Raw genomic sequence first — 16491 nt, 5'->3', positions numbered from 1 at the left:
GTGATGGAAGGTGTCATTATCAGTGCTACCTAACAGCACTAACACAGCAGTAATCTGCTCACTGATGCTCAGTTTGGGTTCTGCTGGAGCCACTTAGCTCCTGACCTCATTACAGCCTTGGTCCAAACATGGACAAAAGAGCTGAATTCCAGATGTGAGGGTGACTGACCTCAACGTCCAGGCTACATTCGACCAACAAAACTGGAGTGAATGGAAGACTCTTTGTAATCATAGAGGACAGGGTACTCCTAGATCAAAACTTGTTATGCCTGCAAATCTACCAACAGACTTCTCACATCTGGGTCTATCTGGGTCCATTTCAAAAGGGGACCATTGAGGGGAAAAAGGGATATCATTTGCATCTTGATAAGATTACTCTCTCGTACAGTCAGAGGGTCTGCCTATACAATGGTTACCCAACACAGAACCCACAATATAGATGGTAACTATTAAAGCTAATGACTGGGACATTATCAGTCCTGAAAACAAAGACAGTTCCAGACACTAGATAAACATCTCTTTTGAAATCATTGTGGAGAAATGAGATCACATGACTTAAGTGACCTTTCTGAAATCTCTATATTCCTTTGAGAAGTGAGAAATCCTCAGACTGCTGTTTTCACACCAACTGGAAAAGACTCTAGAAGCCCAGCTGAGCAAGCAGCCAGTTACCATCAATCAACTCCTTGATATCTGCTTGAGTTTTAAAGTCTCTGATCAACGTCTGCCAAGCTGTCTAAGCACAGAAAGCCTATTATGCTGCCATGTCTTCATTTCAAGGATTTTCAGGTTGTTGTCTTCAACTAGAAACTCATTGGGACTGAACTCCACCACAAAGGAAGCACCCTCTGGACTTTGTCTTCTCAAACTCTGGAAATCATGTGAGCTAGTATTCACTTTTGTGGTACTGTTCCTACCAATAGTTGTAAAACTATTTTCCTATCCCTCTCCGCCCCACCGTCTCCCATTCGCTCCAGTTTTGTTGGTCGAATGTAGCCTAGAAGTTGAGGTCAGTCACCCTCACCTCTGGAATTCAGCTCTTTTGTCCATGTTTGGACCAAGGCTGTAATGAGGTCAGGAGCTAAGTGGCTCCAGCAGAACCCAAACTAAGCATCAGTGAGCAGCTGTGTAAGTGCAGTTTGGCAGCACTAACAATGACACCTTCCATCACGTAGTTGATGATCGGGAGTAGGCTGATGGGGTGGTAATTGTGTACAGTTTTGGTCACCTAGTTACAGGAAGGATGTAAATAAGGTTGAAAGAGTGCAGAGAAGGTTCACAAGGATGTTGCCGGGACTTGAGAAGCTGAGTTACAGAGAGAGATTGAATAGGTTGGGACTTTATTCCCTGGAGCGTAGAAGATTGAGGGGAGATTTGATAGAGGTGTATAAGATTTTGATGGGTATAGATAGAGTGAATGCAAGCAGGCTTTTTCCGCTGAGGCGAGGGGAGAAAAAAACCAGAGGGCATGGGTTAAGGGTGAAAGGAGAAAAGTTTAAAGGGAGTATTAGGGGGGGGCTTCTTCACGCAGAGAGTGGTGGGAGTGTGGAATGAGCTGCCAGATAAAGTGGTAAATGCGGGGTCACTTTTAACATTTAAGAAAAACTTGGACGGGTTCATGGATGAGAGGGGTGTGGAGGGATATGGTCCAAGTGCAGGTCAGTGGGACTAGGCATAAAATGGTTCAGCACAGACAAGGGGGGCCAAAAGGCCTGTTTCTGAGCTGTAATTTTCTATGGTTCTATGGTAATTGGCTGGGTTGGATCTGTCCTGCTTTTGTGGACAGGACATGCCTGGGCAATTTTCCACATTGCTGGGTAGATGCCAGTGTTACAATTGTACTGGAACAGCTTGGCTGGGGTGCAGCTTATCCTACAGCACACATCTTCAGTACTATTGCTGGAGTGTTGTCAGGGTCCATAACCTTTGCAGTATCCAGTGCCTTCTGCCATCTCTTGATATCAATGGAGTGAATCGAATTAGCTGAAGACTGGTATTGTGATCCTGGAGACCTCACAAGGAGGCCAAGATGGAACACTCCTGCCCCCACCATCCCCATCTTACGGTGGAGGTCAATGATAAAGGAGCTGAAAATGGTTGGGCCTAGGACACTACGCTGAGGAACTCCAGCAGATATGTCCGTGGATAACTGACCTCCACCGAACACAAGCATCTTTGTGTTAGGTATGGCTTCAACCAGTGGAAATCTTTCCCCCACTTTTGACACTGACTTCAATTTTGCTCGGGCTCCTTGAATTCACACTTGGTCAAATGTTTTGTCCATGTTTGGACCAAGATTGAAATGAGATCTGGAGTCAACTTCCTCCTTTGTTATAATCGTAGAGAAGGTCCCAGAATGGAACCCTGGCTCAACAGTCTGTAACTTTTATCTTTTTTTTAGAAACATGGATGAACAGAGTCGCAGGACTGACAATTAGCTTTTAGCAAAAGAAAAAATAAATTTATTAAACATGAAAAGTTTTACATAGTACAATACTCCTTCATTCACACTTATCTTCATAAATGTACACTGATTTTAAAATAACATAGGTTACAAAATATATCTTACACTACAGTGTTCTAAGTAAAGACAGAGTCCCTGTAAAACAACAGGCACCCCACTTTGAAACCAAGCAGCAGATGCTACCCAATATAACTTTTGTGGATTTCTCAATTCCCCCCAGATGAGTATTACACCATGAGCCAACTTGGCTCACTGGACTCTGGCTTCCACATAAGTCTTTCCCAAACTTCACTGTCAAAAAGTCACTTCTTAGAATCTTCTTTCAAACTAAACTTTCCCTTAGCTACTTTAGCAAGGATCCACTTTCAGGATTTCTCTCTCTCCTTTCAGTATGCCTCTGCCTTGATTTTCCATGTGCATTCAAGCTTCCACCTAATCTCTCAAATATCCAGCCATGCCAATAGAATGCTACTGCTTTACTACCTCACCAACCTTAGGATTGCTTCAGATATCTGGCTTCTCGCGAGCCAACTTCGCCAGATCTGCACTTTTCAGCTATGTCTTTAATTCCAATGAATAGTAACTTTCTTCAGTTTCCAGGTTCTTTGTCCTTTTAACTTCAGTTTCCTGGGATTCACTTTTCACTTCCTTAAACTATCTGTCCTTTAGTTCCTGGGACTTTCCATTACTCCATTGCATTCCTTCTGATAGAGGGGTGAGAGCTGTTTCCTCATAATTGCTAAGTTCCAACTGCCTTGGGTCCAGTTAAAAACTAAATGCAACAGGTCTTTCTAACTTAAAGGTAGCCCCTGGTTGTTAAGCAATTGCCATCATCTCATGTGAGAACACCATCTACCAGGTACACGGTACCTACTCTTACAACTCGGCCAACGTTGTCTACCTGATACGCTGCAGGAAAGGATGTCCCAAGGCATTGTACATTGGGGAAACCATGCAGACGCTACGAGAACGGATGAATGAACACCGCTCGACAATCACCAGGCAAGACTGTTCTCTTCCTGTGGGGGAGCACTTCAGCGGTCACGGGCATTCGGCCTCTGATATTCGGGTAAGCGTTCTCCAAGGCGGCCTTCACGATACACGACAGCGCAGAGTCGCTGAGCAGAAACTGATAGCCAAGTTCCGCACATATGAGGACGGCCTAAACCGGGATCTTGGGTTCATGTCACACTATCGGTAACCCCCACAGCTTGTCTGGACTTGCAGAATCTCACTGGCTGTCCTGTCTGGAGACAATGCACATTTCTTTAACCTGTGCCTAATGCTCTCTCCACTCACATTGTCTGTATCTTTAAGACTTGATTAGCTGTAAAGATTCACATTCTAATCAGTATTCTGTAACTTGAGTTTGTGTCTCTGTGTGCCCTGTTTGAGAGCAGATTTCCACTCCATCTGACGAAGGAGCAGCGCTCCGAAAGCTAATGGCATTTGCTACCAAATAAACCTGTTGGACTTTAACCTGGTGTTGTTAAAACTCTTACTGTGTTAAGCAATTGCCCAGTCTTCCTTTAAGCTCTGTTTGCTTTTAACTTCATAAACTCTCAAGTCACAATGCAGACACAGTTTGAAATTAACTTAAAATCCCCATACATCCAAACACCTTTGTTTAATAAGAATGTAGAGATTTAACTTTCTTTCACATAAATACTAAGCTAAATTCAGTTAAATCTATATCTCATTTCTAATATCCAACAATACAAACATAGGTCGCTCAAAACTACCTCCTGCCACTGGAAGAACCCAAACTGAGCATTAATCAGTTAAGTTTTACTTTCATGGGATACTGGTGTCACTGGCAAGACCAGCATTTGTTGCCCACCCCCAATTGGCTTGAATGGAGTGGCTTTTAGGCCATTTCACAGGGCAGCTAAGGTTCAACCACATTGCTGTGGATTTGGAGTTACAATTAGGCTGGACTGGTTAAGGATTTGGAGATGCCGGCATTGGACTGGGGTAAACACAGTAAGAGTTTTAACAACACCAGGTTAAAGTCCAACAGGTTTATTTGGTAGCAAATACCATTAGCTTTCGGAGCGCTGCTCCTTCGTCAGATGGAGTGGAAATCTGCTCCAAAACACTTCATCTGATGAAGGAGCAGCGCTCCGAAAGCGAATGGCATTTGCTACCTGTTGGACTTTAACCTGTTGTTAAAACTCTTACTGGTTAAGGATGGCAGCTTACTTTTCCAGTGACACCCACACACCAAAGAATAAAAACACTTAAACCCAATTGCATTTGTCCATAATTTTACAACTAGATGCATTTTGTGCGGTAGAGCTATTGCTTACATTTTGTGTCACAGTCTCATTAAAGCACCAGAGCACATGCAAAAATATTTAAATCAATAAAAGGCACTGTCTTCCCGCTTTTGAATTGAAGTTGCACATTTTCCCTACAGAAGCTAATTTCAAAAGACGTGTTCTTGAATGCAGAAGGCAAGTTGCTTTCAGGAGGTGATGGTGGCAATTATTTTCACAATGGAGCACTTTGATAGGCCACTGCCAATAGCGAACCATGGGCAGGAGTAACAAGTTGCATACGCAGTAATTGCTGAACATACATATTTGTCAAAAAGCGCATTCTCCTGTTCCCATGTAATGAACTGGAGCTCAATTCTATAATTTTTTTCCAACAAGTCAGCGAACAAAGCAGTTTCTTTGTCACTGCAAATACTCTAAAATGGCATTTAGTCCCTTTTGAATGGCCTTAATTTACAATTTAATCAATTCAGTTCCCGTTTGTTGAAATGCTATGTTAAGCAGTAGTTTACTACAGTAGCAGGAGTTGTGAATGTGATATGAAACTAGCAGCAGGGATTAAGTTAATACCTGCATCTGTGTTAGAAGAGTATTATGTGACTTAGTCAGTTTACAAGACAACAAACGCAGTGTGTGATATCAAGCTTGCTTCTAATCACAGTTGACACAAAGATCTTGCATGCATTTGCTAAAGAGCTACACAGTAAAACACCTTTCCTAAATGGTGCACCTTCTAATTATAGTTCCTTGTTATTCAAAGAACTAGCTATTAAGGACAGCAGTGTAAAACTGCGGGGAGTTCACTACATCAATTGTACTCTGCAGATATTGATATGACAAGAAGGTTTGATGCATTAAGTTTTATCACTTCATGATTACGGTTTAAACTACTTCTATATCCACATTGCTTCAGCATCATATAATTAAAAATATTAAAAATCTTGCATTAATAATATAAAACTGAGAGTTTCTAATGTTGTTCACCACGTGACATTGGCCAAAGCCGAACATTGGGGCGGCATGGTAGCACAGTGGTTAGCACTGCTGCTTCACAGCTCCAGGGACCTGGATTCGATTCCCGGCTTGGGTCACTGTCTGTGTGGAGTTTGCACATACTCCTCGTGTCTGCGTGGGTTTCCTCCGGGTGCTCCGGTTTCCTCCCACAGTCCAAAGATGTGCGGGTTAGGTTGATTGGCCATGCTAAAAATTGCCCTTAGTGTCCTGAGATGTGTAGGTTAGAGGGATTAGTGGGTAAATATGTAGGGATGTGGGGCTGGGGCCTGGGTGGGATTGTGGTCGGTACAGACTCGATGGGCCAAATGGCCTCTTTCTGTACTGTAGGGTTTCTATGATTTCTATGATTTGATTTCTAGTCCATAATATCACAGCGCAGAAAACTGGAGAAAAAATACAATCCATTTTTTTCACCATGTAATAGAAGCCATTCCTTTGTTAAACCTCCATCCTGGGTATCTCAATCATGCTGTCAAACCTCTGCTCCTCCTAGACACATTCCAAGGGTTGCAACTTTGCTCCCTTCCATCTCTCAAAGGTGTCCCAAGATGCTTTAAGCAAGGCAGTCTTGCAGCTTTTATGAACATTCGGGAAATTAGCTCAAATCAGCCTAGGACTCAACCTCCAGTTTCTCTTACATAGATGTAGCAACACTCTTTAGTCCAGATACCCATTGGATACATTTGGCTCTCAACTTGCAGGGTACAAATTCAATAAATGAATGAATGAATGTGTGAAATCTATATGGGTACGGTATGAAACACAGAAGAGGGGGAATGGCAGACTTACAGACAGAACAAGAAAAGTCTCATGGACAAAAAACTACGCTTAACAAAGATGGAGCCTTGTTTTACAGTACCTGCAAAAAATTGTGCAAGAGGGATTCTGGGTGTCCTTGTACAAGAATCACAAAATGTTAGCATGCAGGTACAGCAAGTAATTAGGAAGGCAAACAGAATGCTGGCCTTTATTTCAAGGGGAATAGGGTATAACAGTAGGGAAATATTGCCACAACAATGCAAGGCATTTGTGAGACTGCACCTGGAATATGTGTACAGTTTGATCTCCTTACTTGAGGAGGGATATATTGAATTGGAAGTTCAGAAAACATTCACTAGGTTGATGCCAGGGGTGAAGAAGTTGTCTTTTGAAGAAAAGTTGAGCAGATTGTGTCTATCCTGATTGGAGTTTAAAAGAATGGGAGGTGACCTTATTGAAGCATAAGATTCTGAAGGGACTTGACAGTAGATGCTGAAATGATATTTCCTTATAAGGGAATCTAGAACTAGGGGACACAGTTGAAAAATTAGGGGTTTCCTATTTAAAACAGAGATGAGAAGGATTTTCTTCTCTTATTCACTAACCCAGAAAACAGTGGAGGTGGGTCATTGAATATATTCAAGGCAGAATTAGGAAGTTGAGGGTTATAATGGGCAGAGAGGAAGGTGCAATTAAGGCCACAATTAGATTAGCCAAGAGCTTACTGAATGGCGGAGCAAGCTCAATGGGCCAAAGGGCCTACTCCAGCTCCTATTTCTTATAATCTGCACAAACAGTGCAGTACAGCCCCAGTAGTTTTACTTGATTTTTTTGTTCAAGCCTGGAGTGCAGCTTGAACACATAATGTCTGAGGTGAGAACATTATTAAGTAGCCAAGGAAGAAAGTTAGTCACAGGGGTTGCTTGTTACGCCCTAGCAAGAAACTGACAGAGGGGATACCAGGTCTGACCTCAATGATGAGCCTGGTACAAGTACTTTGGTAGTGTGTCCTTTTAAGGTGCAAGCTCTTGGAGGGTCATGTGACCTGTTCAGCCAATGGAGCCTTGATGCAAATCCTGGAGCTAAGTGCAGGTTTTCCTTGCCAGTTAGAGTCTGGAGTACGGTAGCCTTTATGTCACTCTCTCTATATAGTTACTTACCTTACTAAACCGTTCATTTGTTAATCTAGTTGGTGGTTGCCCCTATTTGCAAGATATTACAAGTATCTCATCAAGAAGATTTTTGCCCCTCCACCTCAGGTTGCAGCAAATTCCTCACAGAAGCCCAGAAACCCATCTCTGATATGCAATGGTGTCATCTCAGAGATAATACAACCCTTTTGAGCTTCACACCAGCTGTACCATCATCAAAGCCAAACTTTAACAAGTTTCCAGATGATCTGATTTTTTTCTCTAAAACTTTGTACTAATGTTAACTGAGACAACCAAGCCAGTGGTAAGGCAGATATCACAAAGCCTGGGGGAAAAAATTCAGAGGAAACAAATAAAGAAAATAAAAAGGAATAAACTTTTCCTCTTAGTAAAAGGGTCAATAACCAGGGAGGCAGAGATTTAAGGTAAGGGGCAGGAGATTTAGAATAGATTTGAGGAAAATCTTTTTCACTCAGAGATTGGTGGGAATCTGGAATCTCTGCTTGAAAGAGTGGTAGAGTCAGAGTCATAGAGCAATACAGCATGGAAACAAACCCTTCAGCCCAACCAGTCCATGCTGCCCTCCCAGCTAGTCCCAACAGACGTTTAGCCCAGCTCCCTCTATAGAGGCAGGAACCCCACGACATTTAAGAAGCACTTAGGTGAGCTCTTGAAATGCCATAGCCACGGACCAGATGCTGGAAAATGGGATTAGAATAAATTGGTGCTTGATGGCTGCACGGACATGATGAGCTGAAGGTCCTCTTTTTCTGCTGCAAAACTCTATGATTCTGGGACCTGGTTATATTGGAGGGCTCAAACATCAAAGAATTATTATAAAAGCAAAACACTGCGGATGCTGGAATCTGAAACAAAAACAGAAAATGCTGGAAAATCTCAGCAGGTCTGACAGCATCTGTGGAGAAAGAATACAGTCAACGTTCTGAGTCTGGATGACCCTTCGTCAGAACTAAGAGCAAAGGAAACCAGGAGAGAATCAAAGAATCTACGGCATAGAGACAGGCCCTTCAGCTCAAACTGGTCCATGTCGACCAAATTGCCCATCTAAGCTAACCCCATTTGCCTGCATTTGGCCCATATCCCTCGAAATCCTTCCTATCCATGTATCTGTCCAATTCTCTTACAAATGTTGACAATGTCCCTACCTCAACCACATCCTCTGGCAGCTTATTTCACATATGTACCACCGTCTGTGTAAAAAACGTTCCTCCTCACGTTCCCATTAATTTTTTCCCCTCTTAACTTAGACCTATGCCCTCTACTTCTCAATTCCCAACCCTGGGAAAAAGACCGAGTGCATTCACTCTATCCATGCCTCTCATGATCTTATACACCTCTATAATTACACCCCTCAGTCTCCTACACTCCAAAGAAAAAAGTCCAATCTCTACCTATAACTCAGTCCCTTGGGTCCGGCAACATCCTTGTAAATCTCTTCTTCACTCTCTCCAGTTTAATAATATCTTGATTTTTGATTTGATTTTGATTTATTGTCACATGTATTAACATACAGTGAAAAGTATTGTTTCTTGCGTGCTATACAGTCAAAACATACCCTTCATAGAGAAGGAAATGAGAGAATGCAGAATGTAGTGTTACAGTCATAGTTAGGGTGTAGAGAAAAATCAATTTAATGCAAGATAGGTCCATTCAAAAGTCTGACAGCAGCAGGGAAGAAGCTGTTCTTGAGTCGGTTGGTACGTGACCTCAAATCTTTCCTATAGCAAGGCGACCAAAACTGTACACAAGGTGCGGCCTCACCAACATCCTGTACAACTACAATATAACTTCCCAACTTCTATACTCAATGCCCTGACTGATGAAGACCAACATGCCAAAAGCCTTCTTCACTGCCCCATCTACCTGTGACTCCACCTTTAGAGAACCGTGCGCCTGAACTCCAAGGTCCCTCTATTCCACGATACTCCCTAAGGTCCTCCTATTCACCGTGAAAATCCTACCTTGATTTGACTTTCCAAAATGCAACGCCTCACACTTATCTGTATTGAACTCCATTTGCTGATTCTCGGCCCACTTCCCCAGCTGATTAAGATCCTGCTGCAATTTTTGGTAACCTTCCTCACTGTCTACACCACCACCTATTTTAGTGTCATCTGCAAACTCATGCCTTGTACATTCTCATTTAAATTGTTGATATAGATAACAAACAGCAATGGGCCCAGCACTGACCCCTGAGGCACACCACTAGTCACAGGCCTCCAGCCCGACAAGCATACTTCCACCATTAGCCTCTGCTTCTTACCATCAAGCCAATTGTATATCCAATTTGGCAGCTCTCCCTGGATTCTGTGTGGTCTAACCTTCCAGAGCAGCCTATCATGTGTAACTTTATCAAAGGCCTTACTGAAGTCCATATAGAATATGTCTACCGCCCTACCCTCATCAACCTTCCTGGTCACTTCATCAAAGAACTCTAATAAGTTTGTAAGGCATGATCTCCCATGCATAAAGCCGTGCTGACCACTCCTAATCAAACCCTGTCTTTCCAAATGCTTGTACATCTTATCCCTCAGAATCCTCTCTAATAATTTACCCACCACAGATGTCAGGCTTACCAGTCTATAATTCCCAGGTTTTTCTTTGTAGCCCTTCCTAAATAAGGGCACAGCATTTGCTATCCTCCAGTCTTCTGGTACATCACCCCATGGCTAACAATGATGCAAATATCTCAGCCAGGGCTCCCGCAATTTCTTCTCTAGCCTCATGCAGTGTTCTTCAATATGCCTGGTCAGGGCCAGGAGATTTATCCACTTTCATACATTTTAATACGTCATCACCTCCTCTACTGTAATGCGAACTGTCCCCAATATATCATCACTAATTTCCCAGGTTCCCAAGTCTTCATGTCTTTCTCCACGGTAAACACAGAGGAGAAATATTCATTGAGAACCTCGACCATCTCCTGTGATTCCACACTTTTGTGTCCTATTTGGTCCTTGAGGTCCTTGTCCTATTCTCTCTCTAGTTATTCTTTTTCCTTTAATGTTCTTAAAGAATTCCTTTGGATTCACCTTAATCCTCTCAGCCAATGCTACTTCTAGACACTAGATACTCTGAGGGTGGAGGTGTGGCGGCTGGGGGGGGCTGTAATTGGACAAAGGGAATGTAAACGAAGATCAAGAGACTGAGAAAGTTCCTAAAAGTGTCTATTAAGTGATCAGAATGTGAGAGTGGCAGAACAGAGGTACAGATTGTTAAGGCAGTTGCCTTGAAGGGGCAGGGCGGAGTGGCGGGCAGATGGAGATCGGGAATGGAGAAGTGGAAAAAGGAAGTGAGAAAGAAGGGTGATAAAAATGGATGAATGAGATGAAAAGAAGAAACAAATGGAATAAAATAAATGGCAAGGGGGTGAAGGCGGAGGAGAGAGTTCATCCTCTGAAGTTGTTGAACTCAATGTTCAGTCCAGAAGGCTGTAAAGTGCCCAATCGGGAGGAGGTGATGTTCCCCCAGTTTGCGTTGGACTTCTCTCGAACATTGCAAAAGGCCAAGGACAGACATGTGGACAGGAGAACAAGGTGGTGTGTTGAAGTGGCAAGCAACAGGTCTGGGTCCTGCTTGTGGATGGACCAAAGAAGTTCAGCAAAGCAGTCATCCAGTCTGCGTTTGGTCTCTCCGATGAGGGGAGATCTTATAGAAACATAAAAGATTATGAAGGGAATAGATAAGATAGAAGCAGGGAAGTAGTTTCCATTGGCAGGTGAAACTAGAACTGGGGGGCATAGACTCAAAATAAGGGGAAGCAGATTTAGGACTGAGTTGAGGAGGAACTTCTTCACACAAAGGGTTGTGAATCTGTAGAATTCCCTGCCCAGTGAAGCAGTTGAGGCTACCTCATTGAATGTTTTTAAGGCAAAGATAGATACATTTTTGAACAGTAAAGAAATTATGGGTTATGGTGAGCGGACGAGTAAGTGGAGCTGAGTCCACAAAAAGATCAGCCATGATTTTATTGAATGGCAGAGCAGGCTCGAGGGGCCAGATGACCTACTCCTGCTCCTAGTTCTTATGTACAGTAGACCGCATTGGGGGCAGCAAATGCAATAGATCAGATTGAAGAAGATGCATGTGAAGCGCTGGGAAGGGTCAAGGGGTGAGGTGTTGGGTGTGATGGAGGAGTGGACCAGGGTGTCTCAGAGCGAATGGTCCCTGCAGAATGCTAACAGGGCGAGTGACAGGAAGATGTGTTGAGTAGTGGCATCATGCGGAGTTGGCGGAAATGGTGGAGGATGATCCTTTGAATGCAGGGACTGGTGGGATGAAAAGTGAGGACATGGTGGACCCTATCCTAGTTCTGGAAGGGAGGCATGGGGGTGAGAGAAGTGGACTGAGGGATGGGAGCCCTGTGAACCACAGTGGATGGAAAACCACAATTGAGGAAGGATGACATCTTGGCTGTGCCATTTTGGAAAGTGGCATCATCAGAACAGATGCAGCAGAGGAACTGAGAGAATGGGATGGAGTCCTTACAGGATACGGGGTGTGAAGAGCTGTAGTCAAGGTAGTTGTGGGAATCGGCTTGTAATGGATACCAGTGGGCAGTTTATCACCAGAAATGGAGACGGAGAGGTCAAGGAAGGGAAAAGTGTTAGAGATGGGCCATGTGAAGGTGATAGAGGGGTGGAATTTGGAAACTAAAGTTAAATTGTTGGGTGCGGTGCTGCCAGGGTTGTAACTTCAGACAAGGGATTGAGCAGGATGGACCAGAGGGTGACCATTTAGAACAGAGACAAGGTCAACCTTTCTGATGGGAGCCAGTGATCATGTGACATGGACCCCTGTCTGGATGTACGCATGCGTCTCACAATTACTGTCGGCGGAAAGGCAGCCAGTCCTTTAATTAAAGGTTCTCCCTCCCGGGCCGGGTAAGGGGCCTTTCCCCTCCCCGCCCATTTACCCGGCAGTTAGTGAGCTTTTCGAGTCAGACCTCACCCCATTCCCGGTCTCTATCCCCTTACCGCGGATTCCCCGGCTGCAACAGCTCCTTTCCCCGTGGCTCCGCTTCCGTCTGCCACCGGCCGGAACCCGAATCTCCGCGGCAAGCGGTTTAAAAACGGCGCGCACCCCTTCCGGGCCGGAGCGAGCCGCCCGACAGCGGCACCCAGCGGAGCCACGGGGAACAGCGCGGAGCCCGACAGCGGCACCCAGCGGAGCCACGGGGAACACCGCGGAGCCCGACAGCGGCACCCAGCGGAGCCACGGGTAACAGCGTGGAGCTGGACAGCGGCACCCAGCGGAGCCATAGGGAACAGCGCGGAGCCCGACAGCGGCACCCAGCGGAGCCACAGGGAACAGCGCGGAGCCCGACAGCGGCACCCAGCGGAGCCACGGGGAACAGCGCGGAGCCCGACAGCGGCACCCAGCGGAGCCACGGGGAACAGCGCAGAGCCCGACAGCGGCACCTAGCGGAGCCACGGGGAACAGCGCGGAGCCCGACAGCGGCACCCAGCGGAGCCACGGGGAACAGCGCGGAGCCCGACAGCGGCACCCAGCGGAGCCACGGGGAACAGCGCGGAGTCCGACAGCGGCACCCAGCGGAGCCGGGGGAACAGCGCGGAGCCCGACAGCGGCACCCAGCGGAGCCGGGGGAACAGCACCCAGTGAAACAGTGGGGCCAGAGGGAATGGCATCCAATGAGACGAGGGGACGAGGGGAAGCGCCATCAGTGAGACACTGGCATCCTTTGATTTGATTTATTATTGTCACATGTATTAGTATACAGTGAAAAGTATTGTTTCTTGCGAGTTATACAGCCAAACCATACTGTTCATAGAGAAGGAAAGGAGAGAGTGCAGAATAGTATTACAGTCATAGCTAGGGTGGAGAGAAAGATCAACTTAGTGCGAGGTAGGTCCATTCAAAAGTTTAATGGCAACAGGGAAGAGGCTGTTCTTAAATAGATTGGTACTTGACCTCAGACTTTTTCCTGATAGAAGGTGGAAGAGAGAATGTCCCAGGTGCGTGGAGTTCTTAATTATGCTGGATGCTTTTCCGAGATAGTGGGAAGTATAGACAGAGTCAATGGACAGGAGGCTGGTTTGTATGATGGACTGGGCTTCATTCATGACCCTTTGTAATTTCTTGCGGTCATGGGCAGGGCAGGAGCCATACCAAGCTGTCATATAGCCAGAAAGAATGCTTTCCATGGTGCATCTGTAAAAGTTGGTGAGAGTCGTGGCGGACATGCCAAATTTCCTTAGTCTTCTGAGAAAGTAGAGGCATTGGTGGGCTTTCTTAACCATAGTGTCGGCATAGGGGGACCAGGACAATTTGTTGGTGATCTGGACACCTAAAAACTTGAAGCTCTCGACCCTTTCTACTTTGTCCCCGTTGATGTAGACAGGGGCATGTTCTCCCCTACGCTTTCTGAAGTCAATGACTATCGCCTTCGTTTTGCTGACACTGAGGAAGAGATTATTGTTGCTGCACCAGTTCACCAGATTCTCTATCCCATTCCTGCACTCTGTCTCGTCATTGTTTGAGATCTGACCCACTACAGTGGTGTCGTCAGCAAACTTGAAAATCGAATTGGAGGGGAATTTGGCTACATAATCATAGCTGTATAAGGAGTATAGTAGGGGGCTGGGAACACAGCCTTGTGGGGCACCAGTGTTGCGAATGATCATGGAGGAGGTGTTGTTGCCGCCTATCCTTAATGATTGCGGTTGATAGTGGAGGTAAAGTTACCGGTGGGGCAGTATTACCCAGCAGGGGTATGGTGGATCAGCTCCCAGCAAGACGGGACAATCTGGCACGTTTGAACGGTGAAATAATAGAATTGGAGCAGGACTATCGGAACCTCTGTTATGCTGGCCACAAAGGACATGGGGAGCATGAGTAGATCTCCCCCTGGGCTTAGTGGAGTATGAACGCCCCTACTGAGTGAGCGGGGGTTCACCCAGTGGAAAAAGCAGCTTCAACATGGACTCTCATGATGTCGGTTGTCGGGCTTGGATTGGTGAGCTGTAAGCCATGGAAGAGGCGCATTTCCATTTGTAAATAAAGGGTGTTGCTTGATGGAAGACTGGCTTTGGCGAGATTATTACAAGAAAAAAGAACACAGAACAATACAGCACAGGAACAGGCCCTTTGGCCCTCCAAGCCCGTGCCGCTCCCTGGTCCAAACTGGAACATTCTTTTGTATCCCTCCATTCCCACTCCGTTCATGTGGCTATCTAGATAAGTCTTAAGCGTTCCCTGTGTGTCCGCCTCCACCACCTTGCCTGGCAGTGCATTCCAGGCCCCCACCACCCTCTGTGTAAAATACGTCCTTCTGATATCTGTGTTAAACCTCCCCCCCTTCACCTTGAACCTATGACCCCTCGTGAACGTCACCACCGACCTGGGAAAAAGCTTCCCTCCGTTCACCCTATCTATGCCTTTCATAATTTTATACACCTCTATTAGGTCACCCCTCATCCTCCGTCTTTCCAGTGAGAACAACCCCAGTTTACCCAATCTCTCCTCACAACTAAGCCCTTCCGTACCAGGCAACATCCTGGTAAACCTCCGCTGCACTCTCTCTAAAGCCTCCATGTCCTTCTGGTAGTGTGGTGACCAAAACAGGGCGCAGTATTCCAAATGCAGCCGAACCAACGTTCTATACAACTGCAACATCAGACCCCAACTTTTATACTCTATGCCCCGTCCTATAAAGGCAAGCATGCCATATGCCTTATTCACTACCTTCTCCACCTGTGATGTCACCTTCAAGGATCTGTGGACTCGCACACCCAGGTCCTTCTGCGTATCTACACCCTTTATGGTTCTGCCATTTATCGTATAGCTCCCCCCTACGTTAGTTCTACCAAAATGTATCACTTCGCATTTATCTGGATTGAACTCCATCTGCCATTTCTTTGCCCAAATTTCCAGCCTATCTATATCCTTCTGTAGCCTCTGACAATGTTCCTCACTATCTGCAAGTCCAGCCATTTTCGTGTCGTCCGCAAACTTACTGATCACCCCAGTTACACCTTCTTCCAGATCGTTTATATAAATCACAAACAGCAGAGGTCCCAATACAGAGCCCTGCGGAACACCACTAGTCACAGGCCTCCAGCCGGAAAAAGACCCTTCTACTACCACCCTCTGTCTCTGTGACCAAGCCAGTTCTCCACCCATCTAGCCACCTCCCCCTTAATCCCATGAGATCCAACCTTTTGCACCAACCTACCATGAGGGACTTTGTCAAATGCTTTACTAAAGTCCGTATAGACGACATCCACGGCCCTCCCCTCGTCAACCATTCTAGTCACTTCTTCAAAAAACTCCACCAGGTTAGTGAGGCATGACCTCCCTCTCACAAAACCATGCTGACTATCGTTAATGAGTTTATTCCTTTCTAAATGCGCATACATCCTATCTCTAAGAATCCTCTCCAACAACTTCCCTACCACGGACGTCAAGCTCACCGTCCTATAATTTCCCAGGTTATCTTTCCTACCCTTCTTAAATAACGGGACCACATTAGCTATCCTCCAATCCTCTGGGACCTCACCTGTGTCCAGTGACGAGACAAAGATTTGCGTCCTTGACCTTCAACTTCCTTGACCTACTTTGCAATCGTGGTATGGGATCTTTTATGTCTACCTGAGAGAGCAGATGTGCCTCCATTTTAAATCGTATTTGAAATATGAGATATCAGCAGTGCAACATTACCTCAGTGCTATTTTGGATTAAGGGCTTAAGTTCCTGGAGTGGACCTTGAATTCATAACCTTCTGTCTCAGAGGTGGATGTGGGGTCTGCCAACCAAGCCATAGCTGATCTATAACACCCACTAA

At 45.5% G+C, this 16491-nt stretch overlaps 1 protein-coding gene across 1 annotated transcript in view; it reads right to left on the bottom strand.

Annotated features, from left to right (window-relative positions):
* cep135 (centrosomal protein 135) overlaps window positions 1–12802 on the bottom strand; it is a 106905-nt gene extending 94103 nt beyond the window's left edge. The window contains exon 1 of the mRNA XM_078217396.1: window positions 12665–12802. The gene's annotated coding sequence lies outside the window, so the exon portion shown is untranslated. The remainder of the gene's footprint in view (window positions 1–12664) is intronic.
* Between the last annotated feature and the right edge of the window lie 3689 nt (window positions 12803–16491).

This window comes from Mustelus asterias, chromosome 1 (genome assembly GCF_964213995.1).
Source record: "Mustelus asterias chromosome 1, sMusAst1.hap1.1, whole genome shotgun sequence".
NCBI classification, from domain to species: Eukaryota; Metazoa; Chordata; class Chondrichthyes; order Carcharhiniformes; family Triakidae; genus Mustelus; species Mustelus asterias.
This window is presented reverse-complemented; position numbering and strand designations above follow the sequence as displayed.